The sequence below is a fragment of the Theropithecus gelada genome, chromosome 4, assembly GCF_003255815.1.
Source record: "Theropithecus gelada isolate Dixy chromosome 4, Tgel_1.0, whole genome shotgun sequence".
In the NCBI taxonomy this organism is placed as follows: domain Eukaryota; kingdom Metazoa; phylum Chordata; class Mammalia; order Primates; family Cercopithecidae; genus Theropithecus; species Theropithecus gelada.
Genome location: NC_037671.1, coordinates 107813019 through 107840785, shown reverse-complemented (window position 1 = coordinate 107840785; position 27767 = coordinate 107813019). Strand labels below are relative to the sequence as shown.

Here is a 27767-nt window from a genome sequence, read left to right as displayed (position 1 = left end):
TTTTTTTTTTTTTTTTTTTTTTTTTTGAGACGGTGTCTCGCTCTGTCACCCAAGCTGGAGTGCAGTGGTGTGACCTCGGCTCATTGCAACCTCTACCTCCCCGGTTCAGGCGATTCTTCTGCCTCAGCCTCCCGAATAGCCGGGACTACAGGCATGCGCCATCATGCCCGGCTAATTTTTGTATTTTTAGTAGAGACGGGGTTTCACCATATTGGCCAGGCTGGTCTCGAACTCCTGACCTTGTGATCTGCCTGCCTCTGCCTCCCAAAGTGCTGGGGTTACAGGCATGAGCCACCACGCCTGGCCAGCTTTGTTAAATTCTATAGCTTGTAGTTGTTTCTTGGAAAGCTTAAACTCTACTCTTTCCGCATTTGTTAATTTCACTTTTTTCTTGGCGTCAAAGACATTTTGGTCCTTGTTAATGGTAATGATGTTATTTGCAATTACAGTTAGTAACCGCACATCGGTTGGTTTTAGTTTTATTATTTGATTGTAAAGTTGCAAAGCCTCCTCAGTTTGACCCTGAAGCTGCAGGATATAGGCCATCTGACCATGAATGATAGCCAGTCCTGCCTGTGGGTCTTCCTCAGTCCCATCAGTGTCTTCTGATAATGGATGGTGGCAAAGACCTTCAGCTTTTCCTAGGATTTTCATGGCCTGATTCAGCTGGCCATGGATCAGTGCGCATGCAGTGTTGTAGCACAGCTCATGTGTGCCTTCTTGGAAGCCCAGGCTCTCTGGAGCCACTTTTTCCCCGTTGCTTTGAGCTGCAACAAGCTGAAGGGTTTGTTTTCCTCTCCTCATCATAATCATCGTGGGAGTTTCAGACGAGATCTCTTCATGCTGCTAAGCATTCATCATAGCATTCCAAACGGTGTAACACTGGTCTGTAAAGCTCCTTCAGTTTGTCTGTCTGCTGGTTGGCACTTTCTGTTGTCTTCAAGGCATTCTCAATTCTGTTCAGCCTGTACTAGCAATACGCCTTTTCAAAGGAGAGAGAATTAATTGGCTAACAGTTTGGTGCGAGTATTGATGACATTCAAGGCTTCCCTGAAACTTCCATTCTGGATAAGGCATACCACTTTACAGTGCAGGCCAGTTACATCATCTTTGTTGATCTGCAGTATCTTATTGACAGTCTTGAGAGCGCTCATGAGGTTGCCGTTCTGGCCTTACCAGTTTGTTTCACTCCAAAGTGCAGGCACTGAAACTCCACCCCACTGCTCACTGTCGCCCAGGCTGGAGTGCAGTGGCACGATCTCGGCTCGCTGCAACCTCCACCTCCCGGGTTCAAGCGATTCTCCTTGCCTCAGCTTCCCAAGTAGCTGGGATTACAGGTGTCCGCCACAACACCCGGCTAATTTTTTTGCTGTTTTTAGTAGAGACAGGGTTTCACTATGTTGGTCGGTCTGGTCTCGAACTCCTGACTCCATGATCCGCCTGCCTCGGCCTCCCAAAGTGCTGGGATTGCAGACATGAGCCACTGCACCCGGCCTATTGTGGAAATTTTTAAACATTGCTAACAGTGGAGACTAGTGTAATAAAGCACTGTATCTTGCCCAGCTTTGGCAATTTTAAAACATAACCAATGTTCTTTGAGCAATACCTCTCATGTCCCTCCCCTTAGATGATTTTATTTAATTTATTTTCTTTTTTTGAGATGGAGTCTTGCTCTGTCACCCAGGCTGGAGTCCAGTGGTGCAATCTCGGCTCACTGCAAGCTCTGCCTCCTGGGTTCACGCCATTCTCCTGCTTCAGCCTCTCAAGTAGCTGGAACTACAGGCGCCCACCACCTCGCCCAACAAATTTTTTTTTTTTTTTTTTGTATTTTCAGTAGAGATGGGGTTTCACCGTGTTAACCAGGATGGTCTCCATCTCCTGACCTCATGATCCGCCTGCCTTGGCCTCCCAAAGTGCTGGGATTACAGGCATGAACCACCGCACCCGCACCCTCTTGGATTATTTTAAAGCAAATCAAGCTGTCATATAATTTTGTCTGTAAATATTTTAGTATATGTCTCTAAAAGAAAAAGACCCCTTAAAATACTTACAATACTATTATCTTACCTTAAAATTTTTTTTCTTAGTATCATCAAATATCCAATGAATACTCCTTGACTGCAGTATATATTTGTGTGTGTGTGTGTGGGGGCGTGTACGTTTCTGTGTGTTTACATCATATCATATATATTTATATATATATGATTGAATTAAGATCCAAATAAGGTCCATACATTGCAATTGGATGGTTTAAAGTCTCTTTTAACCTATAGGTTCTCTATCTTTTTTTTTCTTTGCAAGTTTTTATTAAAGAAACTGAATTTTACTCTTTGCATCCTTATAATGTAAAATATGTTCTTTTATTTCTTGTGTTTCCTATACATTAGTAGTTCATTGTAGAGCCTTAATCAAAAGAATCCAATTTTATTTTTTTGTGAGGGCAGGATTATTTTCATCAGGAAGTCTGATTTCTTTCTTTTTGTGAATTAGCAACCATTCTTGAATGTTAACTTGGTCCATGAGTTCAGGAGGGATTACAATGTGGTTACATCCTATCATTTAGTTATTAGCTGAAATATATATTTGTGTATGTGTGTATGTGTGTGTAGAAATTCTACTTTGTCAATTATTTGGTTACCTTGAGGTATAGAGTATATAGAAAGGGTGTGAAAAGTGTCTGATTATTTCCCTTGATTTACCAGTTTTGAAAGTTATGATTTGGCCCCCTAGCATCCTCTGGTGGTGGTGGTGGATGAGGGTTTTTAATTTTAATTTTTTCGCATTACATTATGAACTCCTATTTTAGCATATGTGGTGTGTTTCAGTCCATTGCAGTTACTGTCCTTTTGATGCTCAAATTGCCCCCTCTTTGGGCAGTGGAGGCTTATTTAGGTTGGCCCCTGAGTCCTTCTGACGTATCTCTAGTAATCTCAGAGCTTCCTTGCTTTATGGTATGATGAGATGTTTCAGGTTCATCCTGTATACTTTCTGTTTCAGACATGGAATCAGAGCAGACTGTTTTTAAAAGAAAAAAAAAAGGAAAATTAAATGTGCAATAAACAAAATGTTCAGTTTTACTAGTCATTAAATAAATAGAATTCAGAGCAAAAGTAGATACCATTTGTTATGGACTGTGTGTTTGAGCCCCGCCACCCCCCTTCATATGTTGAAGTCCTAAGTCCCAGTATGATGGTATTTGGAAGTGGGGTCTGTAGGAGGTAATTAAGGTTAGATGAAGTCATAAGTGTGGGGGCCCTCATATGGGATTAGTGTCCTTAGAAGAAGAGACAATCAGAATGTTTGCTTTTTCTCTCCCCATGTGAGCACACAGCAGGATGGCAGCTGCCTACAAGCCAGGAGAAAAAGCCTCAGAATGAAACCTACCTTACTGGTACCTTGATCTTAGACTTTTAGCCTCCAGAACTTCAAGAAATAGATTCCTGTTGTGGCTGGGCATGGTGACTCATAGCACTTTGGGAGGCTGAGGTGAGAGGATCACTTGAGCACAGGAGTTTGAGACCAGCCTGGGCAACATAGTGAGACTTTGTCTCTATTTGTTTGTTTGTTTATTTATTTATTTATTTATTTATTTATTTTTTGAGACGGAGTCTCGCTCTGTCACCCAGGCTGGAGTACAGTGGCCGGATCTCAGCTCACTGCAAGCTCTGTCTCCCAGGTTTATGCCATTCTCCTGCCTCAGCCTCCCGAGTAGCTGGGACTACAGGTGCCTGCCACCTCGCCCGGCTAGTTTTTTTGTATTTTTAGTAGAGACGGGGTTTCACTGTGTTAGCCAGGATGGTCTCGATCTCCTGACCTCGTGATCCTCCAGTCTCGGCCTCCCAAAGTGCTGGGATTACAGGCTTGAGCCACCGCGCCCGGCCTGTTTATTTTTTATTTAAATAATAATAATTTAAAAACCCGTAAAATAAGCATAAAATAAATTTCTGTTGTTTAAGCCACTCAGTCTGTGGCTTTATGGCAGCCTGAGCAGACTAAGACAGTATTTTTTAATGATTATGTTGGCAATATAATTTAGACAGAATTTTTTTATTTTTTTGGAGACAGGGTCTCACTTTGTCACCCAGGCTGGAGTGCAGTGGTGCAATCATGCTTACTGCAGCATAGCCTCCCAGGTTCAAGCAATCCTCCTCCTTTAGCCTCCTGAGTAACTGGGACTACAGGCATATATCACCATACCTGGTCAATTAAATTTTTTTTTTTTTTTGTAGAGATGAAGTCTCACAATGTTGCTCAGGCTGGTCTTGAACTCCTGGGCTCAAGGGGTCCTCCTGCCTTGGCCTCCTGAAGTGTTGGGGTTACAGGTGTGAGCCACCACACCCGGCCTAGACCCAGTTTAGACCTTTATGGATTTGAAGTGATTTGGTAAAGTTTAATATACGGTATCACGTTATGATGACTTCTGCTGTTCCTTCTCTTGGTAATCTTATTATTTGGGCATCTCCTGTTGGGGAATGCGAATGATAAGGATGATGGTAATTCTCGGTGCTGGTGCAGATGAAGGGAGGTATGTCCTCTCAGCCTAAATAAACATTGATGCACTCATTCCAGATAGCTGCTGTTATATATCACAATGCAAAGTGTGCATAGCCTTCTACCCAGAAAGTCCACATTTAGTAGGAATTTATCCTGAAGAAATAATAGGAAATGTTAGAACAGATATGTGTGCATAGTAAAGAACAGCAAATAACCTTAGATAAGGAATGATTTAGATAGATTATATTATCTTCCTTGCATGCAGCCATTGAAAGTGATGACATGCATTTATAGTAACCAATCTGGAAAGATACCCATAATATATTATTGAGTGAAAAAGATGGGTTCCATAAACATAGGCACAGCACTTAGAAACATATAGGCACAGAAGATGCTGAACAACTAGGCTTTGAAGGCTGAGCTCAGAGGAACTTCAGAAACCACCTGATAAATGTTTGTTTAGGTCACCATGGTCTCAAAGACCGCACCAACTGCTTTAATTCTCCTGTCATAAGATTCAGATTTCCTGGACTGAGCATATGATTGACCTTGGGTAATTTGCCTACCCCTTGCGGGGTGGGGGGTGTGTGTGTGTGGGTGTGTGTGTGTATACTACTCTCAATTGACATTTCCATAAAGACCATATAGAATGTGGACGGACTCACAAGGAGAGTTGAGGTTATTTTAACCAAAGAAAGGGGAAGACATGCCAGGAAGACAAGGAGATGGATGCTCACTACCTATTTAGCTAAAATTATATACATTCTGGGTGGCTCTTGCCTGTAATCCCAGCACTTTGGGAGGCCGAGGCGGGCGGATCACAAGGTCAGGAGATTGAGACCATCCTGGCTAACACGGTGAAAGCCCGTCTCTACTAAAAATACAAAAAATTAGCCGGGCGTGGTGGCAGGTGCCTGTAGTCCTAGCTACTCAGGAGGCTGAGGCAGGAGAATGGCGTGAACCCAGGAGGCAGAGTTGGCAGTGAGCCGAGATCGCACCACTGCATTCCAGCATAGGCGACAGAGCGAGACTCTGTCTCAAAAAAAAAAAAAAAATTAAATACATTCTTTGCTCAGAAACATTAATCACCACATCTCCATAAAATTACTGCAAACTCTGATAAATATGTGCTTTCTTTTCCCTTTAACCATCTCTTTAACATGTTAGGATCTATACCAGTGAGTCAGCTCTACTTGGTTTCTTGCTTTCATAGAAAATAGTTGGTGAAAATTAAAATTTTGAATTCATGAATTTAAAAAATTATGCCCTTTTTCCTTTTAAATATGGCTAATTTAGAATCATATTTTTTCTAATGTAAGTAGAAATAAAAGTCTATATACTTACGTGGTGTCAAGGATACTCACACGTGAGAGAAAGAGTATTTTAAGAATAGAATTGAGATGTAGTGTTTATGGAAAGCTCCAACAGTAATGGTGTGCTAGGTTATAGAGTGTAGGAAATTATTCTGTAGGTGTGCAGAGGTGCTGTGCAGAGGATATAGATTTATTTGAACATCTTTCTCACTGTTATTTTTAATGAGAAACACAATTAGAGTCAAAATGGATTTGAGAGAGCTTTGCAAAAGATACACACTATAATGTAAGATACTGATTTCTCACTTTTTAAAAATTAAAGACTCAATTTAGACTGTAATGGATGGGAAAGGATTTGGAAACACATTACATGGGGTATTATGTTATTACCATTATTTCTACTGTTTCTTCCTTTTGTAGTTTTAACAGGTATCCCAGTTTTTAATGGGCATGTTAGATCCCCTGGGATAAAGTGCCTGTACTGTCTGATCTATTAACGTCTGGTTAAGTCTAAGAAGTTGATCCTTTACGTCAATCATGGTTTTTTTTTTTTTTTTTTTTTTTTGAGATGGAGTCTCACTGTCGCCCAGGCTGGAGTGCAGTGGCGGGATCTCAGCTCGCTGCAAGCTCCGCCTCCCGGGTTTACACCATTCTCCTGCCTCAGCCTCCCGAGTAGCTGGGACTACAGTCGCCCGCCACCTCGCCCGGCTAGTTTTTTGTATTTTTTAGTAGAGACGGCGTTTCACCGTGTTAGCCAGGATGGTCTCGATCTCCTGACCTTGTGATCCGCCCGTCTCGGCCTCCCAAAGTGCTGGGATTACAGGCGTGAGCCACCGCGCCCGGCCAATCATGGTTTATGAAAGATTTTTATGAAAGATTTTTTAAGATTTTTATGAAAGAAAGCTATGAAGTCTTAATAGCTTTCATTTGTATGTTTCAACTATTGATCCAGCTGGTTACTAGTTGGGACACTACATTCTGAAGACTCATTTGTATCTACTTTCCAAAACTGTTGCTCAGCAAGTTTGAATTTTACTTAAATGTTAATAGACTGTTGTCACTGGGTTCAGAATTTTTTCATCCTACTGGATGTTTCTTTTATTAGTTTCTTGTCAAGGACAAAAGGAAGATTAGTTTAAACTTCTTGAGTCAGTTATACCTCTGATTTGTGTGTGTGTGAATAATTTTCAGTTCCAGTTAGGGAAGTCAAGAGTTTTGTGTAGAAAACTCTTAGAGGACCATGGTATTCTCCCCTGCAACTGTGCCTTTCCACTATCTTTGGCTATTAAGAGTGTGTTTACCTCCATGGGGAAATGCACATCTTTGTTAGCAGCAGCTATGGCAAAATGGTGGTGTCAGAGATCCTCAGACAACACACTGAGCTGTTAGTGCTGGCGCAGTTTTAATATTCATGAACAGTTGATCAGCAGTGATGTCACTAGAGGCTGAGAAAATATACAGGATTATCTTTACACGTAATCAGTTTCTTAAGCTTCAGATGACCCTCTTAGCCCCAAAACCGGAGGCACAAATTCAGCTCCAGTGGTTAGAATATCAAGACCTACATCACAAGAAGTCAGGCTTATGCTGTGCCCACAAAACCCATCAGCCAAAGCTGACATTTTCAGCAGAGTTACTGTTTAGAGTTGTTAAATAATCAGAAAATTTAACTGTATGTTAACAGTCAGATTAGAGAATGCAATTTAAAATGTGATGCCTGGCCGTGCATGGTGGCTCATGCCTGTAATCCCAGCATTTTGGGAGACTGAGTCGGGAGGATCATTTGAATCCAGGAGTTGGAAACCAGCCTGGACAACAGAGCCAGGCCTGGTCTTTACAGATAATGAAAAAATTAGCCGGGCATGGTGGTGCACCTGTGTCCCCGCTATTCGGAGGCCTGAGGTGGGATGATCGCTTCAGTCTGGGGAGGTTGAGGCTGCAGTGAGCCATGATTGCACCACTGCACTCCAGCCTGGGTGACAGAGCGAGACCTAGTCTCCAAAATAAATAAATAAANACTGCACTCCAGCCTGGGTGACAGAGCGAGACCTAGTCTCCAAAATAAATAAATAAATAAATAAATAAATAAATAAACGGTGATGCTTGGATTTAACGTATCTGAGAGAAAGGTTTAAAGAGGTTGGGTTGCTCAGGCATGGTGGCTCATACCTGTAATTCCAGCATGTTGGGAGGCTTAGGTGGAAGGATTGCTTGAACTCAGGAGTTGGAGACCAGCCTGGGCAACATAGGTAGACCTACTTCATCTCCACAAATAATTAAAAAATTAGCCAGGTGTGGTGGCATGTGCCTGTGGTCCCAGCTAGGTGGGAGGATCACTTGAGCCCAGGGAGGTCAAGGCTGGGTGACAGAGTGAGACCCTGTCTCAAAAAAGAGGTTGGGTCATAGGAGAAATCCGTAAGATGAATGCGGTTGACACTGAGGTCACCTTTTCGAGGCCTTACAAGTAATTTGAGCCTTTTCCATTTTTATTCTTGTCATATTTTCCCATGAAATGAGAAACTGAGTCTTATGTTTCATATGTAAAAACTACTTTTTTGAGTTAATTTTCTGTTGCCTGAATAATGAAATAAATAATCTAATATTTGAAATGCTTGGGGGTAATACACAATAACTCTTAATAAAAGAAAGTTCACATTTTATTATCTTATTCCATTAGTCATTATTTTTAATACTGGGACAGAAGTAAGAATGAAAGTGGCACACATTGTGTTTTGTCTTTTTACCCAGCTTTGCCTGTGAGGGACTCGGGAATAAATTAGGTAGTGTAGGATTGGGATGCTGCCCAGAATCTTATCTGTTGTAGCTTACTCTAATGCATCAGTTCCCAACGTTTTTGGATTTATGACATTCTATTTGTGTTTAATTTTGCATCTCCCTCCTCACAACTTCAATGGCTGTGACAGCCAGGTCTGTGTTATCAGTGGAGAGCAAAGTGCTGATAGGAACTCCACAAATTATCTCTCTCATTCAGTTTTGTCTTAATTACATCAACCTTTAATTTTAATGATCACTTTCAGACTTTTCTGGACCATTAACAACCTGCTCAATTACATTGCTATACAGAATATGTTTATTTAAAGTTTTTGACCAATTAAAATGCCTTGAAAAATTTTGTGATATGGTATAAAAAGTAGTCAGTGGGCGGGGCGCAATGGCTCACACCTGTAATCCCAGCACTTTGGGAGGCCGAGGTGGGTGGATCACGAGGTCAGGAGATCGAGACCATCGTGGCTGACACGATGAAACCCCGTCTCTACTAAAAATACAAAACAAAACAAAAAATTAGCTGGGCGTGGTGGCGGGCGCCTGTAGTCCCAGTTTCTTGGGAGGCTGAGACAGGAGAATGGCGTGAACCCAGGAGGCAGAGCTTGCAGTGAGCTGAGATCGCGCCACTGCACTCCAGCCTGGGCGACAGAGCGAGACTCCATCCCCCCCCCAAAAAAAAAGGTAGTCAATGATAGTGAGTGAGAATTGTATTTTACGTGCATTTTTGTGATATTAAGTATCATTTGGTCCCTCTTAGGCTAAAACTGCTTCTTTTTTTGAGATGGAGTCTTGCTTCATCACCCAGACTGGAGTACAGTGGCATAGTCATAGCTCACTGCACCTCGATTTTCCTGGCTCAAGTGATCCTTCCACCTCGGCCTCCCAAAGTGCTGGGATTAAATACATGAGCCACCATGTCTGGTCATAATGCGTTTCTCTTCTTTTTTCTTTTTTCTTTTTTTTTGAGACGGAGTCTCATTCCGTCGCCAGGCTGGAGTGCAATGGCACAATCTCGGCTCACTGCAACCTCTGCCCCCCAAGTTCAAGTGATTTTGTCTCAGCCTCCCAAGTAGCTGGGACTACAGGTGCCTGCCACCACACCCAGCTAATTTTTGTACTTTTAGTAGAGACTGGGTTTCACCATGTTGGCCAGGATGGTCTCGATCTCTTGACCTCATGATCCGCCCGCTTTGGCCTCCCAAAGTGCTGGGGTTGATTACAGGCGTAAGCCACCATACCCAGCCCCAGAATGCTTTTCTTTACAGAGATACATAGAAGCAATAATGTTTATGAGATGCTTTGAAATCAGCTTTCTGTAAATTTATTGTAAAATAAAGAAGTCTCAAGGTTGACCATATGATTCAGAAATGGTAGGAGTATTGTTCTTAATTCTGAGAGCCTTGGGATACCACATTTTTTCTTCCCTTTCTTAGTGTTTCACAAATACCTTGGCTGACTGATGCTCATATAAATGGAATCTCCTTGGCTGTCCTTCACTCATGTTTAGAAAGACAAATGGCATGTGATTTTACTAATAGGGAATTGATCTGTTACTCTGATGCATACAAGACAGCCAAAACTTGGGCGATAAGGCAAGCACTATCAGGTGAATAATACCAATGATCTGTGGAGGTCAGTTTAAGCCAATGACTTCACCCTTCTAATTTTCATCAGTTATTCATTATTTATTACCAAACCTTTCACTAGATTGTTAATGACTAGCAGAATTGGTTTCGCTCCTTTGGTGTTGAGTAGTAAAGTGGACCCCAGATGAGATGTTCCAAGAAGGAGGCAGACAGGGGAGGCTGGGCTCATTCACAAATTAGATCACAAAAGAGCCCCGAGAAGTTAAGATCTGGTTAATTCCTTTCTCTTCATTTTGTGTCTACCTGACCTTAAGTACTGTCTGTTACCACATAATATTATTTTGAGAAGCAGACTATTAATATTTTATAGCATGGGTTTATCTAATGTTGTTGGAAGATTGTTAATCAGCTGGGATGCATACCTTCAGCTACTGAATTTTTAGTTTGATGATTTAATACGGTTGTACTCTTCTGTGTGAAAAATATTTTGTTTCTTGGCTTCTGTATTCATGTGTGGAACTTCATTGTCATGTGAGATTTATAACCTTCTGCCTCTTAATTCTTAATGTAACATAACTAATATTTTTAATGTGATTCTAACTTAGACTTAATATAAACTATTTTTTATATATAGGGACATTTGAAAGAAGTACACTCTCTTCTAATTCTCTGGTCTCCTTATACATTTAAAAACACACAGAAATGACAATAAAAAAATTCCTGAGATAGATTGGCTTTAATGTAAACTGCTGAGTTATAGGTAACTGTATTTTATTTTAAAAGATGCTTTTTCTTTGGATATGTGAGTCTTTCTAAAAATCCAGGTAAATGGGGCTCCAGGTGGGAAATGACTGCTCACCTGCATTGAAGCTTTTCCACTTCCCTCTTCTGGTGCTGACTGGTGCTGAAATTTGAGTCTAGTTTTGACAGTGCGGAGTCTTTGCACTCCTTAGTCTTTTCTCAGGACCCCCACTTCTGGCTTGACCAGATCACTATCGTAGGTACCAAGTAGCTAAGCTCGACATACTGAGCTCAAAGAGGAAAGGTTTTACGTTCTAGAAGATTTTGGTTAGGAATGGTCAGATTAAACAGAGATTAGCTGCATTGAAGCCCAGCTTTCTCTAGCAGAACTCTCAGGCTGCAGAGAACCCAAGGAATTGGATGATTGGGACGAAACATGTAGTTGAAGGAGATTTTGAATGTGAGTTTGGACGGTTTTGAAATGTGTGAAGCAGTTGTAGCAAATAGAGCATCTAGGCCTGTAGCCTTTTGCTTTTTTAAGTTTATGGAGTTTACTGTGTTACTGTTTTCACCTCTTACGTGTATACATATTTTTCATGGTTGGTTGCCTTGTAACTCTATGTTCACGACATATTTTGATGTGTACAAGTTTATTCTATGTAGTCAAACCTGTCGACCTTTTTTCTATTGTTTCTACTTTGATGATTTGCTTAGAAAGTCTATTTCTCATGGAATTTTTTTTCTTTTTTTTTCTTGAGTGGATGTTGGGTATTTTAAATTTTTTTTAATAAGCTTTTATTTATTTACGTTTTTAGATGGAGTCTTGCTCTGTCACCCAGGCTGGAATACAGTGGCATGATCTCAGCTCACTGCAGTCTTCGCTTCCTGGGTTCAAGTGATTCTCCTGCCTCCGCCTCCTAAGTAACTGGGCCTGCAGGCATGCACCATCACACCCAGCTAATTTTTGTATTTTTAGTAGAGATGTGGTTTTGTCATGTTGGTCAGGCTGGTCTCGAACTCCTGACCTTAGGTGATCTGCCTGCCTCGGCCCCCCAAATGCTGGGATTATAGGTGTGAGCCACTGCATCCGGCCATAAGCTTTTTATTTTGGAATAATTTTGAATTTATAGAAAAGGTAAAAATATAGTACAGAGTTCCCATATAGCCTTATCTCAGCTTCCTCTAATATTAGCATTTAATCTTTTTTTCTTTTTTTTTTTTTTGAGATGGAGTCTTGCTCTGTTGCCAGGCTGAGTGCAGTGGTGCAGTCTCGGCTCGCTGCAACCTCTGCCTCTCAGGTTCAAGTGATTCTTCTGTCTCAGCCTCCCAAGTAGCTGGGACTACAGGTGTGCACCACCACACCCAGCTAGTTTTTGTATTTTCAGTAGAGATGAGGTTTCACCATGTTGGCCAGGATGGTCTCGATCTCTTGACCTTGTGATCTGCCCGCTTTGGCCTCCCAAAGTCCTGGGATTACAGGCGTGAACCACCACGCCTGGCCAGCATCTTGCATAACTACTAGAGCATTTGTCAAAACTAAGAAATTAACATTGGTACATTATTATTAATTGAACACCAGACTTCTTTCAGATTTTGCCAGTTTTTTCTTTTTTTTCCCTTATTTTAATGAAAGCAAGTTTATTAAGGAAGTAAAGAAACAAAAGAACGGTCACTCCGTAGGCAGAGCAGCCTGTTCTTTTCACTAATGTACTTTTTCCAGGGTACCACATTGGATTTAGATGGGGTAGGTTTTTCTATCCATGTTTGTATAGAACTTTACAGCTTTACAATTCAGAGTCCTTTCACACACATATGGTAATTTAGATGGAAAATAATCTTGGGCATTGTCTCATTAGACACATCTGCTCCATGAAGCTTACGTGTTGCCAGAGGTGCTGCTCTGTATGTGTGAGGCCACAAGAAACTTGGGCATAGAAATCCCATTCAAATTGTCAGTCCCTGCTTCTATTTTCCATTATTTGTTCATCTTAATTCCCTACGATGTTTTGCTCTCACTCTGCTGTCTTGTTCTTCCTTTGCCTGGACCTGAGTGGAAAATTAGGCTTTGTTGTTGCTGATTTTTAAGTCTAGGAGAGAAAGTCACCCTCATTGTGAGGAATAACGTATTCCTACACATCAGTCTCCAGGATCTAGGTGCGAGGCATGACCAGTCTTCCAACTTTATTGCCTAGACAAGACATGTTGCCTGGATAAAACGCGTGTCTTACTCTTCAGATAGGTTTGAAAATCTGTGTGGCCTGCTCTCCTGTCTCTGCCTTGCTGTAAGTGGAGACAGATGGAACTAAGAGATGGAGAGGGCAGGCAGGGAATTAGGCAGAGCAGGCTGCACGTTGGGTGGCTTCATGTCAGGTGCGCTGCCTGGTCAAACTATCATTAGTAGGGAGGCCTTAAATGCCTCTGGATTTATTATCTTGTGGCTTCTCAGCTTACACCTGTTAATGACCTGAGTTTTCTCATGGGTGACCAGTAGTAGCTTCTATTTGTGCGTTCAAATAATCTCCCCTCTTTCTAACTAAAACACTTTTTTTGATTTTCTCAACATTTTCTGACCTATAAAACACCACCGCCCTGCCTTTCCATATAGAAGATAGAATCTGCCGGGCACGGTGGCTCATGCCTTTAATCCCAGCACTTTGGGAGGCCAAGGTGGGCGGATCACCTGAGATCAGGAGTTCGAGACCAGGCTGGCCAACATGGCGAAACCCCGCCTCTACTAAAAACAGAAAAATTATTAGCTGGGCATGGTGGTGGACACCTGTAATCGCAGCTACTCGGGAGGCTGAGACAGGGAGAATTGCTTGAACCCAGGAGGCAGAGGTTGCAGTGAGCTGAGATCACCCCACTGTACTCCAGCCTGGGTGACAGAGCAGGACTCCGTCTCAAAAAAAAAAAAAAAAAGAAAAACAGTGAGAATCTGATTATTATGCATGCCTATGGAGGAGGGGTCAAGGAAAGAGTGGAGAAGGGAATCCTGGTTTTGGCCTCCAACCAAATCATTAGTAAATTGATGGAGACAGAGTCTTGCTCTGTGGCCCAGGCTGGAGTGCAAAGGCATGATCTTGGCTCACTGCAACCTCCGCCTTCTGGGTTTAAATGATTCTCATGACTCAGCCTCCCGAATAGCTGGGATTACAGGAATGTGCCACCATGCCCGGCTAATTTTTGTATTTTTAGTAGAGATGGGGTTTCGCCATGGTGGCCAGGCTGGTCTCGAACTCCTGACTTCAAGTGATCTACTGGCCTTGGCCTCTGAAAGTGCTGGGATTACAAGCAAGAGCTACTACGCCCAGCCCCCCAGAAACACCATTTTTAAGGTAGATGTCCGTTAGTAGATTACACATGCTTCAGTTTGATCAGATGAGAGTGTTGGCCTTTTCTCCAAGGAGTTTTTCTCAATGGTTTGTGACTTTTTCCATTGTAAGTAATAATCATTGCTTACTTATGTTTAACACCTAGTTTACAAAGTATTTTTCCACATATGCCATTTCATTTCGTCTTCACAGCAACCTTGCACAATATGTCAGCACATATTTTCATATTTTGTGAGAAAACTAAGGCTGAGATTTGCCTGTAGTCATAAGATGTTAAGCAGAAGTCTTGAGACTTGAGTCTGCATCTCCTGATTAAAAACTCTGTGTCCTGGCCAGGTGCCCTGGCTCACGCTTGTAATCCCAGCACTTTGGGAGGTTGAGGTGGGTAGATCACCTGAGGCCGGGAGTTCCAGACCAGCCTGGCCAACATGGTGAAACCCTGTCTCTACTAAAAGTACAAAAATTAGCTGGGCGTGGTGGTGGGCACCTGTAGTACCAGCTACTCAGGAGGCTGAGTCAGGAGTATCGCTTGAACCCAGGAGGCGGAAGTTGCAGTGAGCTGAGATTGCACCACTGCACTCCAGCCTGGGTGACAGAGTGAAACTCTGTCTCTGAAACAAAACAAAACAAAAACAACAAAAAAACTCTGTGTCCCTTCTCTTACTCCCTCACTCCCACCCTGTGGCCTCCCCTCTGCATTGGTCCTGTCATGTTTATGGATCCCCTGCAGGTGATGCTGGTGGGGGCTTTCTCTTGGCAGTTGTAGACACTGTTGGGGACCAGAGCATGTACCCCAAATGGATAACTGGCAGACCCTGTCGATTGCACGTCTAATGTTCTTTCTTCCCTTCTAAGTAGAATTGGAATTTTGTTTAGAGAGCCTCTTGTCCTCTGTGTGACTCTGGGGAAGGTGATCTTATCCCTAGCACTGGGGTAAATCCTGACTGGTTTCAGCTAGTCGCATGGGTCCCATTCTCCATAGGTGATGACTGTAGGGGTGAGCCAGAGACCTACTTCTGGTCAATGAGATTAGTGGGAGGTCTGTCCAGAGGTTCTGGAAAACTCAGCCTTACAGCAACAACACTAGGAAAGGTGGCCTTTTCTTCCTCTGAAAGTTGTCATGTCTGGGTGTGGTGCCTGGAACAGTTACAGTTGTTTTACTGCTGGTCTGAGCATGAAGCCAACATCTGGGAGAGGACTGAGCCAAGCCAACAGCAGAGAGAACTCTGCAGAGCCCTGGTGCACCATGCCTGGCACCCACTCACCTTGGACTTGTTCTGTGAAATAAATTTTCTTATTGTTTATGCCAATTTAAGTTAGGATTATCTGTTACTTGCAACCCAAGATGTGCTAACTGATGCAATAGCTTTCATTCATTTCCTCATTGCATGAAGGAGAAGTACAGGGTATAAAGGCAGAATTGATCTAGTCAGAAGGTCAGAGGTGGCTTCCTTGGGGAAATACAGAGCCCTTGGTGGGAGAGATCCCTTTTCTTGCTGGGCCTTGTGTGCCACATTTAAGGATTTTGGTCTTTATTGCAAGAGCAGAGCCTCTTATTAGTTTAAGTACTGGGCTATTGCATGAATGCAGTGAACTCTTACTACTTAAAGTAACTCTCTAGTTACTTAAGCTACTCCTGCTAAAGAACACCTTGGCTTAACATTCCAGAGTTGAGTTTGATTTGCTGAGCAGGCAAGGAACAGTCAGTGGTTAAGGCTGTGGTGATTAGTAGGTGTGTCCAGAAAGCACAGGAGAGCATCTTTGCTTGGAATCTGATGAAGTGAACAGCCCAGATTGTTTTCTTTTTTCTTTGCCAGTGCATGTATGTGTGTATGTGTTTCTGTATGTGTGTGTATGTATAAACTGTGATATGTGTGTATATGTGGTATGTATACTCACATGTACACACACACAGGCAGCTTTCATGTTTTCTACTTTAAGGGTAACTTGTGAACAGCCTGTTGTTCTCTAAGTCTTTGATCAATTAAATAAAAAAGTTGCAGCCAAGAAACCAAGAAACCTGTTAGCAGTTATAAAAACAAGATTGGTGGTCTTATTGTAAATACAATTTTGAGAATGTATTAATATGTCTGAAATTGAACTTTTTAGCATTTCCAAAAGTTTTCCTCCAGATTTGATAATAAGATCTGCTCTCACTCTTATACATACGGATGTATTAGCAAAACTGGATTACATCCCAGTGTAATCAGGCAGGGAACCTGTCTGAACCATATAGTGGAACTGCAATGAGAAGCTACAGTATTCTTGTAATTATATTAGGACGTGATGTGGTCCCTCCCTATGTTTATTAATTAGTGGAGCTGTAATGAGCCTTCACCCCTGTGCTTTTAAGGATGCTGATCAGTGGGCATCCAGGTAGGATTTTAGTTGTGTTTGGGAGCCTTCTGTGTAAAGGTGGGAGGGATTGGTGTTTCAGGTGGCAGCAGGTGAGCCTCCTGCCAAGTTGGCATAATGGGAACAGGACTCTTCTGAGCTGCCATCTGTTTGTGGCTGATAGGAAACCAGCAGTGATTTCTGAGGAGTGAGAAACTGTTCCATTTATGTTGAAATATTTAGGCCGGGCATGGTGGCTCACGCCTGTAATCCCAGCACTTTGGGAGGGTGAGGCAGGAGGATCACTAGGTCAGGAGATCGAGATCATCCTGGTTAACACGGTGAAGCCCCATCTCTACTAAAAATACAAAAAAAATTAGCCGCGGGTGGTGGCGGGCGCCTGTAGTCCCAGCTACTCGGGAGGCTGAGGCAGGAGAATGGTGTGAACCCAGGAGGCGGAGCTTGTAGTAAGCCGAGATAGCGCCACTGCACTCCAGCCTGGGCGACAGAGCAAGACTCCCATCTCAAAAAAAAAAAAAAAAATTTTAGAAATTAGTAATGTTAAGACTGTGCTGATCAGGTGTTAGTAGGTTGGAGAAAATGGACTGTGGAGTGAGTTTTTGTTGTTACTAATTTCAGAAGATGCCTACTTTGTTTGACAACCCCTGCCCCCTCTCCCTCCCAGAAAACGAAAAGCCAGGACTCTTTTCGTTTCTGCCCACCCAGACTTACCACTCAGGTCAGCCTCAGCTCTGTACTGAGTTGCCTTAGGCCAGGGAACACGTTATTTATACGACTGTCACATGTACACTGCCTGTGGTGTATTTGCAATGGAGGGGATTCAGTCTGTCTCAAACTCTTATGATGTGTCTTTTTAAAAAACTGTGATAAAATATACATAACAAAATGTATTATTGTAATCATTTTTCAATGTACAGTTCAGAGCCATGAAGCAACATTTATATTGTGCTGCTGCCATGGTGTGTCATATTTCAACCAGGTGCTTTGACGTACTTTAAAAATAGCGGACGCTTCTTCTGTATGGTGAATCATCAGCATGTTTTCTCTAACGTGATGTCCCTTTGGTTTTGCAGCTTGCATTTACTTCTTTCCTGTAGGAGTTGATTAGGTGAATGGAGGTGCTGTGTCCATATTTCTTCTGGGTCTGATTTGCTGCCCTTGCAGCTGGGGAAGCTGTACCCTCCATGTATGTTGTCTTTGATGGTATCCTGAAAACTTTGCTTTGTCTCCCCCGTATTATACTCTCAAAGCAGCGGTATGAAATAGAGAACAACTCATTTCCCCTTTAACCTAGCATTAGTTGGTAGGTTGGCTGGAGGAATTAGTCTGTGGCCCAAGGGCCTACCAGAAAGTTGCTGTGGAGCCCTGCAGTGGCCTGGTGTGGAGCGGCGAGTTAGGGTTATGTGGTCTAAGCCCTGCCACGGGAGCAGGTTCCAAGGGGTGGCTGATCTCTTTCTGGCTCTAGGACTCTGCTGGGTTCAGTCAACCACCTGTAGATTTCTGTCTTGCCTCTTTCAAAACAATCAGCGGAAAGAACTGTAGAACCCTCTGTTAGTCAGGGGATTCTTGGTTACTGGTGAAAGAGACTTAACTAACACAAAAAAAGGGAATTCAGTGGAAGGATCCTGGGCTGTCTACGGAATCCAGGCCAGGAGCCAGGGATTGGGCTAGGATGCTGCATGGATGGGGCCAGGAGGACACACACTCGCTCTCTTCTCTTCTGCCTCTTTCCCAGCTGTCAGCTCCCTCAGTGTTTCTGAGTTATTCCTTTTCCATCATGGACCAGCATCCTCTGCTTCTCGGTCCAGGTGGCAGAACCTGGCTGCCAGCCCCATGTTTTTCATATTATGACCCAGGTGTCCAGAGAGAGATTATTTTCTTTGTGTTCCAGAATTTCCAGGGAAGAGCTGATGAGTTGGTGTAAAAAATGGTGACTTCCATGGTAATGGTGGGAGGATGGAAGCCATTAAGGTAGTCATTGAGGTTCAGCAGAAGGTCCATCCTTGTTGCAGTTTATAAAAATGTTAGAGACACCACTCCAACAGTTAAAAAATAGGAAAGGATGCGGGCTGTGAAAGCTCCGAAGCCTTGCATTAAAATTTAAAGCAAAACAAGGCTGGGCACAGTGGCTCACGCCTGTAATCCAAGCACTTTGGGAGCCCGAGGCGGGTGGATCATCTGAGGTCGGGAGTTCGAGACCAGCCTGACTAACAGGGAGAAACCCCATCTCTACTAAAAATACAAAATTAGCCGGGCATGGTGGTGCATGCCTGTAATCCCAGCTACTCAGGAAAGCTGAGGCAGGAGAGTAGCTTGAATCTGGGAGGCGGAGGTTGCGGTGAGCCCAGATTGTGCCTCTGCATTCCAGCCTGGGCAACAAGAGCGAAACTCTGTTTCAAAGAAAAAGCAAAACAAAACAATCAAATCTGATTAAACTAAATTAAAACAAAATGCTGCCATCACCAGGGCTAACAAAAAATCCTGCAAGATTGAAGATTTGAACCTGCTGAACAAATTTGGAAGCTGCTTTTTGTAAAATCAAAGTTCTTTTTTAGTAAAATAAATTATAGCTTATATTCATATCAGCATTATTTGAGTTCAGAGAATTGTGACCAAAGTTTAACCAAGCAGGGTAGTTTGACATGTGATATATTTACCTGAAACACAGAATAAATAAAATATTCTAAATTTACCAGGCACAGTAGCTCATGCCTGTAATCCCAGCACTTTGGGAAGCTGAGGTGGGTGGATCACCTGAGGTCAGGAGTTCGAGAACAGCCTGACCAATATGGTGAAACCCCGTCTCTACTAAAAATATAAAAAGTAGCTGAGCGTGGTGGCACGCACCTGTAATCCCAGCTACTCGGGAGGCTGAGACAGGAGAATCGCTTGAACCCAGGAGGCAGAGGTTGCAGTGAGCCGAGGTTGCACCATTGCACTCGAGCCTGGGCAACAGAGTGAGACTCTGTCTCAAAACAACAACAACAACAACAACAACAAAAAAACAAAATTAAATTAAATAATATTTTAAATGCACAAGGAGATCTTTCTGTTAGAAGGCCCTTTTCTAAAATCTACTAATTTCATATTATAATTTGAATTTTCACTTAAATCAGTGTGTGCCAGTGGATCTGTCCTCCCTTGCTGTCATTGTGTCTCATCAGGGTCACTGATTCATGGGTAGATCACATACTCCACTGACTTCTGAGGTTATGAAAAATAGCTGTTCCCCTTATAGTTGTTTGGTTATGCACGTAGATATCCTCTATGATTTTGAGAACTCTATGGAATTCAGTTGGGATTGAATCCTATGTGTGAATTGTGAACCTGTATGCAGTAATCCAAGGTGAATTGAAAGCATCATTTAATTATTGCAATTTTGAACCACTATTGACTAAAAATCAGAACAGTGGCTAAGAGATCATAATGCTTTGACACCAGTTCTCTAACACCAGCTGGGTTCAACTTGGTTCTGATACTAACCGCCTGAACTGGATGTCAGACATGAGGGCTTATCTCTGCAAGGCTGCTCTCGTGGCAGATACCAGTTGCAAGTCTTCAGGCTACCTGCACTTCTGACCAACTGGCTGTACATTTGGGGATTCCACCACCTTGTCAGGTTTGATAATTTGCTAAAACAACTCACAGAAATCACAGAAGACGGTTTTATGATAAAGGATACAACTCAGGAACAGTCAAATGGAAGAGACACATAGGGCAAGACCTGGGAGAGTCCTGGATGCTGAGCTCCCGTGCCCTCGCCCCATGGAGTCAGAGTGCATCACCCTTCTGGCACATCCATGTATTCATCAACCAGGAAGCTCTTTGAGCTCGGGTGTTTATTGTGTCGGTGTCTTATGACATCACTGGTCATGTGATTGAGCTCAGTCTCCAGCCCCTCTTCTTCCCAGAGATCAGGGGTGGGAATGAAAGTTCCAGCCCTCTAATCACATGCTTGGTCTTTCTGGAATGGCCAGCCCATCCCTTGAAATGTTCTAAGGGCCCACCTTCTGTCACCTCATCAGTGCAGACTCAGATGTGGTCAAAAGTGGCTCTTCACAGATAACAAAAGACACTCCTGTCACCCAGAACATTCTAAGAGTTTTAGGAGCTCTGTGCCAGGAACAAGGGCAAAACCCAGATATATTCTTTCTGCCACATCCATGATTTAGATAAAACTTGGATTCTTGCAGGAAGTTTCTGAGGATATTAAGGTGTTCATAGTGTTTAAGCTTTCTGCATAAGGATGACAGAAGGAGATCCCCTAAGCGGAGTGAGGGGAGAAGAGGGATTTGGATAGAGCTCAGAAATGCCAGCATTTGAGCAGTGAGTATAGAGGATGAGGGGCTGGGGAATGCCTGGGGAGGTGGAAGGGACACAGGGAGAACTGGCTGTCATCGACGCCTGGGGAAAAGTGTATTTCTTTTTCTTTTTCTTTTTTTTTCCCGAGACGGAGTTTCGCTCTTATTGCCCAGGCTGGAGTGCAATGGCGTGATCTTGGCTCACTGCAATCTCCACCTCCCAGGTTCAAGCGATTCTCCTGCCTCAGCCTCGCGAGTAGCTGGGATTACAGGTGCGTACCACACCTAGCTAATTTTTTGTATTTTTAGTAGAGATGGGGTTTCACCATGGCCAGGTGCGCACCACCATGCCTGGCTAATTTTTTGTGTTTTTAGTAGAGATGGTTTCACCATGGCCAGGCTGGTCTTGAACTTCTGACCTCAGGTGATCCGCCCGCCTTGGCCTCCCAGAGTGCTGGGATTACAGGCACGAGCCACCACACCCGTCTGAAAAGTGTATTTCTAGACCAGTGCTTTCCAGGAGAATTTTCTGGCCCGATAAAAACCGTCTGTATTGTTGTGCAGTAAGGTAGTTACCAAGCACATGGAGGCTGTTGAGCAGTTGAAATGCAGCTAAGGCATCTGAGAAACATAATTTATATTTTTATTTAATTGTACTTAATTTAACCATATGTGGCTAGTGGCTACCATTTTGTACAGTGCAGTTTGATTTGAGGACATGGTCAGTGGGTTAAGAAGGATAAGGGCTTCAAGTATACTTTTTCCTTTCAGCCATCACACTCTAGGGCTGAAGTTTTAGAGTAGCTTAAGACTGTAGAATATTCCCCACAGAGAACTTAGGTAATTGGGACAGTCTCGGAACGTCTTGGGACCTGGTAAATGTCTTGGGCTTCAAGGGTAAGATCCAGTTATTCAGATACTTAATGAACATAAATGTCAAAATGAGACAGTGATTTGATTGATGGAGAGTCTTAAAAAATATAGGCGAGGGATATGAATTTCTGTAACATGCAGGGTTCAGCGGCATGTAACAGAAAACTCAAGTGGCTCATACAAGATGACTGCTGACTGTTCATGTAGCGGTCTGGAGGCAGGTGGGCATGGGTGGGCATGGGCTGATTGTATGGCTCCTACTGATCAGGGTTCCAGGATTCCTCCGCCTTTCTCTTTCACCATCTTTAACCTCAGAATTCCTGACAGTGCATGATGACTACTGGAGCTCAATAATCACACTGTGACCAGGCAGGAGGAGAAGAGAGGGTGGGAAGGGCAAAGGACTCATCTTCCAGATGAGCTAGTCCCCCTTAAAGATCTTTCCTGGAAGCTCCCTCTTCGCCTAACAACTTGACTTTCTGTTATGCTTCATCAGCAACAACTACATGTGAGGCGGGGAAATGAGTCCTTGATCTGGGCACTTTGCTGCCCCAAATAAAACCGAGATTCTGTTGGTGAGGAAGAAAGGGAGACTGGACATTGGGCAGAGGCCTGGCAGTCTCTGCCTTGGTGTGGAAAGGGTGCACCTCCGTGCATATGGGAGAAGGACCAGTGCCTTCATTCCCTGACATCGTGTCCATGAAGGCACCTGCTGTCGCAAACACCAAACCATCATTCCCACTCAGCCTCCGCAGATTTCTCTGCAAGCTCCCATGTAGGTTGGCACAGCTTTTACAACAATCCCTTTTGGTTCTCAGAGCTCTTCTGGAGACTTTAGTTGTGGGCTGCCTGCACCTTAGGTTCAGGTAACTGATAACAAGCCTACAGCGCTCCTGAGTGCTCCCTGAGAGAGCGTGTGAATCAGAGGTCAGTTTCAGAGGCACATTCTCAGGGGTTGTATTCTTCACCTAGGCCAATGACCACTTAAGTCTTCCTGCACATTGTTCCTTGCAGGGACAGCTGGCTGCTGGGCACACATGGGGGCACAAACTGGATAAGGCTCCTGCCCATTCGGGAGCTTAGGTCAGTAATTTTCCTAGTTCTTCTACAAAGAATTGAACTGTTTCCCCTGCGTACATTCTGTTAACCTTTTCAGTGAGGATTCCAGAAGAGTCTGAGAGAAGGCTGGAAGAAGGCTGGAGGGTGGTGTCATGGGATGCATGTGCAGATTCAGAAGTGGTGGGTGCAGAAGAATAGCGTCCAGGACAAGCAGCTGTCGCTGTGCCATGTCATTTGGCACCCTGCGATGTCACCTTGCTTTTCAGGAGTGCAGCCGGTTGTGGACATTTTGGAATTGTTTTGCTTTTGGAATGGGTGTTGGGGTGAAGCATTCTTCTGCTGGGTTTTCAGTTGTAGCTCTGACTAGCCACATCACTTCAGCCAAGTCATTTCTCTCTGGGCCTTAGATGTTTCCTCTGTGAGGAGGGAGTTGCCACATCCACCTAGAATATTGTTAGAGCCTGTGTGGCTAAATGCATGATCTTTCAAAATCTTCACCTGTCATAATCACTCATAGTGATACCAGGTATGCGGTATGCGGAGGTTGAGGGCAAAGAAGTAAAACAGATGTGTCTTTATCTTTGTGTCCCTGTATCTGTGTGTGATTGATGTGCCAGACTGAACATCCTACCAGTTTAAATTACCTGTGGTACTTCAGAAACCTGCTGCTAGGTTGTTAGATATATTTTTAGGTTGACATAAGATCTTTTATTTAGCCTTTCAGCAGTTTAGCATTTTTGGATTTAATATCAGGACTTGAACTGTTTACCAGCCACCCCTGAAAGGCCATGACGGGTTGTTAGTAACTTGACTAAAGCACTAATTACAACTGGGCCTGAGCCAGGGGACTGTCTGCTAAGAACTAGACACTCATGGAGTGAATGGCTAAGTGAGCCTAGCCAACCACTTAACGTTTCAACCTCAAGGTAGTTTTATTATCCTCTGCTTAATTTATAAATAGTAACTCCTGACCTGCTAAAGACTTTATTCGTTTGTGAAAAATACTCTAGAGAAGAAAGGCAATTATTAGTGCTATTGATGGAGGTAAATATTCTGAGGGTTCTTAGCCAGAAAATAGAAATTTTGGCTAAATTAAAGAATAGGTATTAAATTTGGTAGTGACATGGGTCTATAATGGAATGAAGCTATCAAAAAGAAAAAACTAATTCGCTGGGCGTGATGGCATGTGCCTGTTTTCCCAGCTACCTGGGAGAGTAAGGTGGGAAGATCGCTTGAGCCTGAGAGGTTGAGGTTGCACAGTGAGCCATGTTTGCACCACTGCACTTCAGCCTGGGCGACAGAGGGAGACCCTGTCTCAAAAACAACAGGCCGGGCGCAGGTGGCTCACGCCTGTAATCACGGCACTTTGGGAGGCCAAGGCAGGTGGATCACCTGAGGTCGGGAGTTAGAGACCAGCCTGGCCAACATGGTGAAATCTCGTCTCTACTAAAAATACAAAAATTACCAGGGTGTGGTGGCAGGCGCCTGTAATCCCAGCTACTGGGGAGGCTGAGCCAGGAGAATTGTTTGAATCCAGGAAGAGGAGGTTGCAGTGAACTGAGTGAGACTCTGTCTCCAAAAACAAAAACAAAAACAAAAAAACAAAAAACCAGAATAAAGACAAAACTTATTAAAACTTTACTCATGAAGTAAAAGACAAAACTTCAGTGAAATTGATGCAGCCTATGGAGTTGGGCAGGCACAGAGGAACTGTGGCCTTGGCGGAATCACGTTCAGGAAACGCGTAGGAGCCCATTCAGAGGTTTTTACGGGCTCTGAGGTGGTGAGGGCAGTGGTGTGTGTCATTGCTGAAATGAACTTCAATTTGAAGAAAGATCACTCTGATGTTTCTGAGAAGTAGTGCCATTTGGGAATTTGGGAATTTATATGTATGTTGGTTTGTCGTCTTCACACCAGAATCTGCTTTATTTGCACGTCAGTCATAAAGGTCATTTACCCATTTGGCTTATTTGTGTGTTTAAAATTAAAACTCAAACCATTTTCCCTCTGTAGAAAATGTGGCTGTGTGGTATGACATCTTACTGGAGTTGGAGGGAGGCATGGTGGGCACCTGAATAAACATCGATCTGGGGAAGATGCCCCTGGAGGGCTGCCTGGACAAGTCCCTGATGCTACTAAATTTCCTACTTTCAAAGGACTAGGAAACATTTTTTTCAGCTTTAAAGGATTTAAAAGCCAGTGGTATTTCAGAATAGTGCTGAAAGAGCCCTGCTGTTGAATGAACATTGGGAGCTCTGCATGTGGGTTGTGGCAAATCCTTTATCCCATGAGGCCCTCTCTTCTCCAGGCCTCTAAGTTCTATAGACCGTCAGTGCCGCCCCTGAAATGTCCTGTCTTAAATAGAATGCCTTGAACCATACCTCTGCATCAAAAATGTGGAGCCAGGGGAGCTCCAAGGACTGGGGATTCTCGGTGCCTTCAAAATGACAAGTTAGAAGTACTAAGGTAAAAGCAGAAAAGCATCTGTTTGGGACTGACTTTCAGGTGGTGCTTCTGACAACACACAGCAGTCAAGTTACTACTGTGCATTTAACAGGGCACACCTTTTAGCTCCGAAAGAACCTTAACTTTTTCAGTGCTTCTTTATCGCAGTATCACCGTTGGTTTTTACAGCATTCTTGAGAAAGGGCAGAGCAGATAGCCTGTTCACTTGCAGATGGGAAAGCTGACTTTTGGGTAGCTGACCCCATGCCAGGTCTCTCAGCCAGGATACAGCAGGTTAGCCAGAAGCTGTCTTCTGATTCCTGGTCTGATTCTTTTTCCATTTCAGTTTCCCCACCCCTCCTTTTTAAAAGAAGTTTTATTTTATGACAACTTTACTTACTTGCTTATTTAGAGCTTAACCTTCTCCCACAAAACATTTGAGGTGGCTTAAATGTAGTGACTAAAGAGGAAGTTGGCCGGGCGCGGTGGCTCACGCCTCTAATCCCAGCACATTGGGAGGCCGAGGCGGGCAGATCATGAGGTCAGGAGATTGAGACCAGCCTGGCCAACTGGCGAAACCCCTTCTCTACTAAAAAAAAAAAAAAAAATTAGCTGGGTGTGGTGGCACACCTGTAGTCCCAGCTACTTGGGAGGCTGAGGCAGGAGAATTACTTGAATCTGGGAGGCAGAGGTTGCAGTGAGCCAAAATCGTGCCACTGCACTCCAGCCTGGTAACAGAGCAAGACTCCATCTCAGGAAAAAAAAAAAAGAGGAAGTAATGTTGATACAAATTTTTGGCTCAAGTAAGGCAAATACTTGTTTTTTTTTCCATAAGCATTGAGAATGAGGATAAGAAGAAAGCTGTTTCTTTGATTAAACTGAAATCTTACCTGTGTGCCCAGACCTCCCCACCAGTTCTTAGATCATTGGACAGCACCCCCAATATTAAGCGTGTCTAAAACTTTTGTATTTCACCCCAAATTCAGGATGGTATGAATGGAGAAAGGAGTAACACATGAGGGAGCTTCGTGGTTATAGCCGCATTGCCTTTACCTTTTTGGTATTATACTTACTATATCATACTTTGTATTTTTGTGTGTTTAAACATGAAAAGTAATAAAATATTATAGTACATTTGTAAAAGGGGGAAAATCACCCCTAGCTTCCACCATTATTATAACTCTTAAGCATAGCATTCTCTTGAATTCGTTCCTCATATGCACTTTTTCCAAAAAGTTCTAAGCAACATTATAAACACTGTTGGAAGATTTTAAAATTTAGCATAGCATAAGCATTTTTTCATGTTTTAAAGTGGTTTCATAATTATACTTCTTTTTGAAAAATTTTTTATTGTGATAAACTTTACCTTTTTTTTTTTGATATAGGGTCTCACTCTCATCCAAGCTGGAGGGCAGTGATGCCAGTCATGACGCACTGCAGGTTCCAGGTTCAAGTGAATCTCCTGCCTCAGCTTTCTGAGTAGCTGGGTCTACAGGCATGTGCCATCATGCCCAGCTAATTTTTGTATTTGTTTGTAGACATATGGTTTCACCTTGTTCCCAGGCTGGTTTCGAACTCCTGGGCTCTAGCAATCTGCCCATGTTGGCCTCCCAAAATGCTGGGATTATAGGTGTGAGCCCCTGTGCCCAGCTAAAATGTACCATTTTAACCATTTAAAAGTATACAGTTCGCTCTACATATCCGCAGTTTCTCCATGTGAGGACTGAAAACATTCAAAGAAAAAAAATACAACAAAAATATAGTAGAACAATAGCATTTACATTGTATTAGGCAATATAAGTAATTTAGAGATGATGTATCTGAGGGATGCATATGGATTATATGCAAATAATGTGCCATTTTATATGAGAGACTTGATCATTTAAGGATTTTTTCATCTTCATGGGTCCTGGAACCAACCCCCATGGATACTGGGGGGCAACTGTGTAATTCAGTGGCATTAAGTATTACGTTCATGTTGGTGTGCAGCCATCATCACCATCCATCTCCAGAACTTTTGTTCATCTTCCCAAACTGAAGCTCCGTGCCCACTAAACACTTCCCTTTTACCCCTTCCCCAGCCTCTGATAACCACCATTCTATTTCTGTGTCTATAAATTTGACTACTCTAGATGCTCATATTAGTGGAATAATAAAATATTTGTCCTTTTGTATCTGGCTTATTTCACTTAGTGTGATGTTCTGAAGGTTCATCCGTATTGTAGCATGTGTCAGAATGTCCTTCCCTTTCAAGGCTGAATGATATTTCATTGTATGTAGATACACATTTTGTTAACCCATTCATCTGGTTTTTTTTCTTTATAATCCAGGACAATGCTGAAACGCATTCATCTGTTGATGGACACCGGGTAATTAAACTTTTTGAAGACTGTAATAGTCAATCAAGTAGATAAATCATACTAGAAGATGTAGTTTTTGCCCTCAAAGAATATTGAAGTTGATATGCCAACATGTGAAACA

General features: G+C 43.1%; 1 pseudogene across 1 annotated transcript in view; it reads right to left on the bottom strand.

Moving 5' to 3' along the window:
- LOC112622634 overlaps positions 1-23356 on the bottom strand; it is a 44847-nt pseudogene extending 21491 nt beyond the window's left edge. The window contains exons 1-2 of the transcript XR_003119012.1: positions 23340-23356; positions 310-1239 (exon numbers count right to left, since the gene is read on the bottom strand). The product of XR_003119012.1 is annotated as a signal recognition particle subunit SRP72-like (transcript). The remainder of the gene's footprint in view (positions 1-309; positions 1240-23339) is intronic.
- Positions 23357-27767: the final 4411 nt, after the last annotated feature.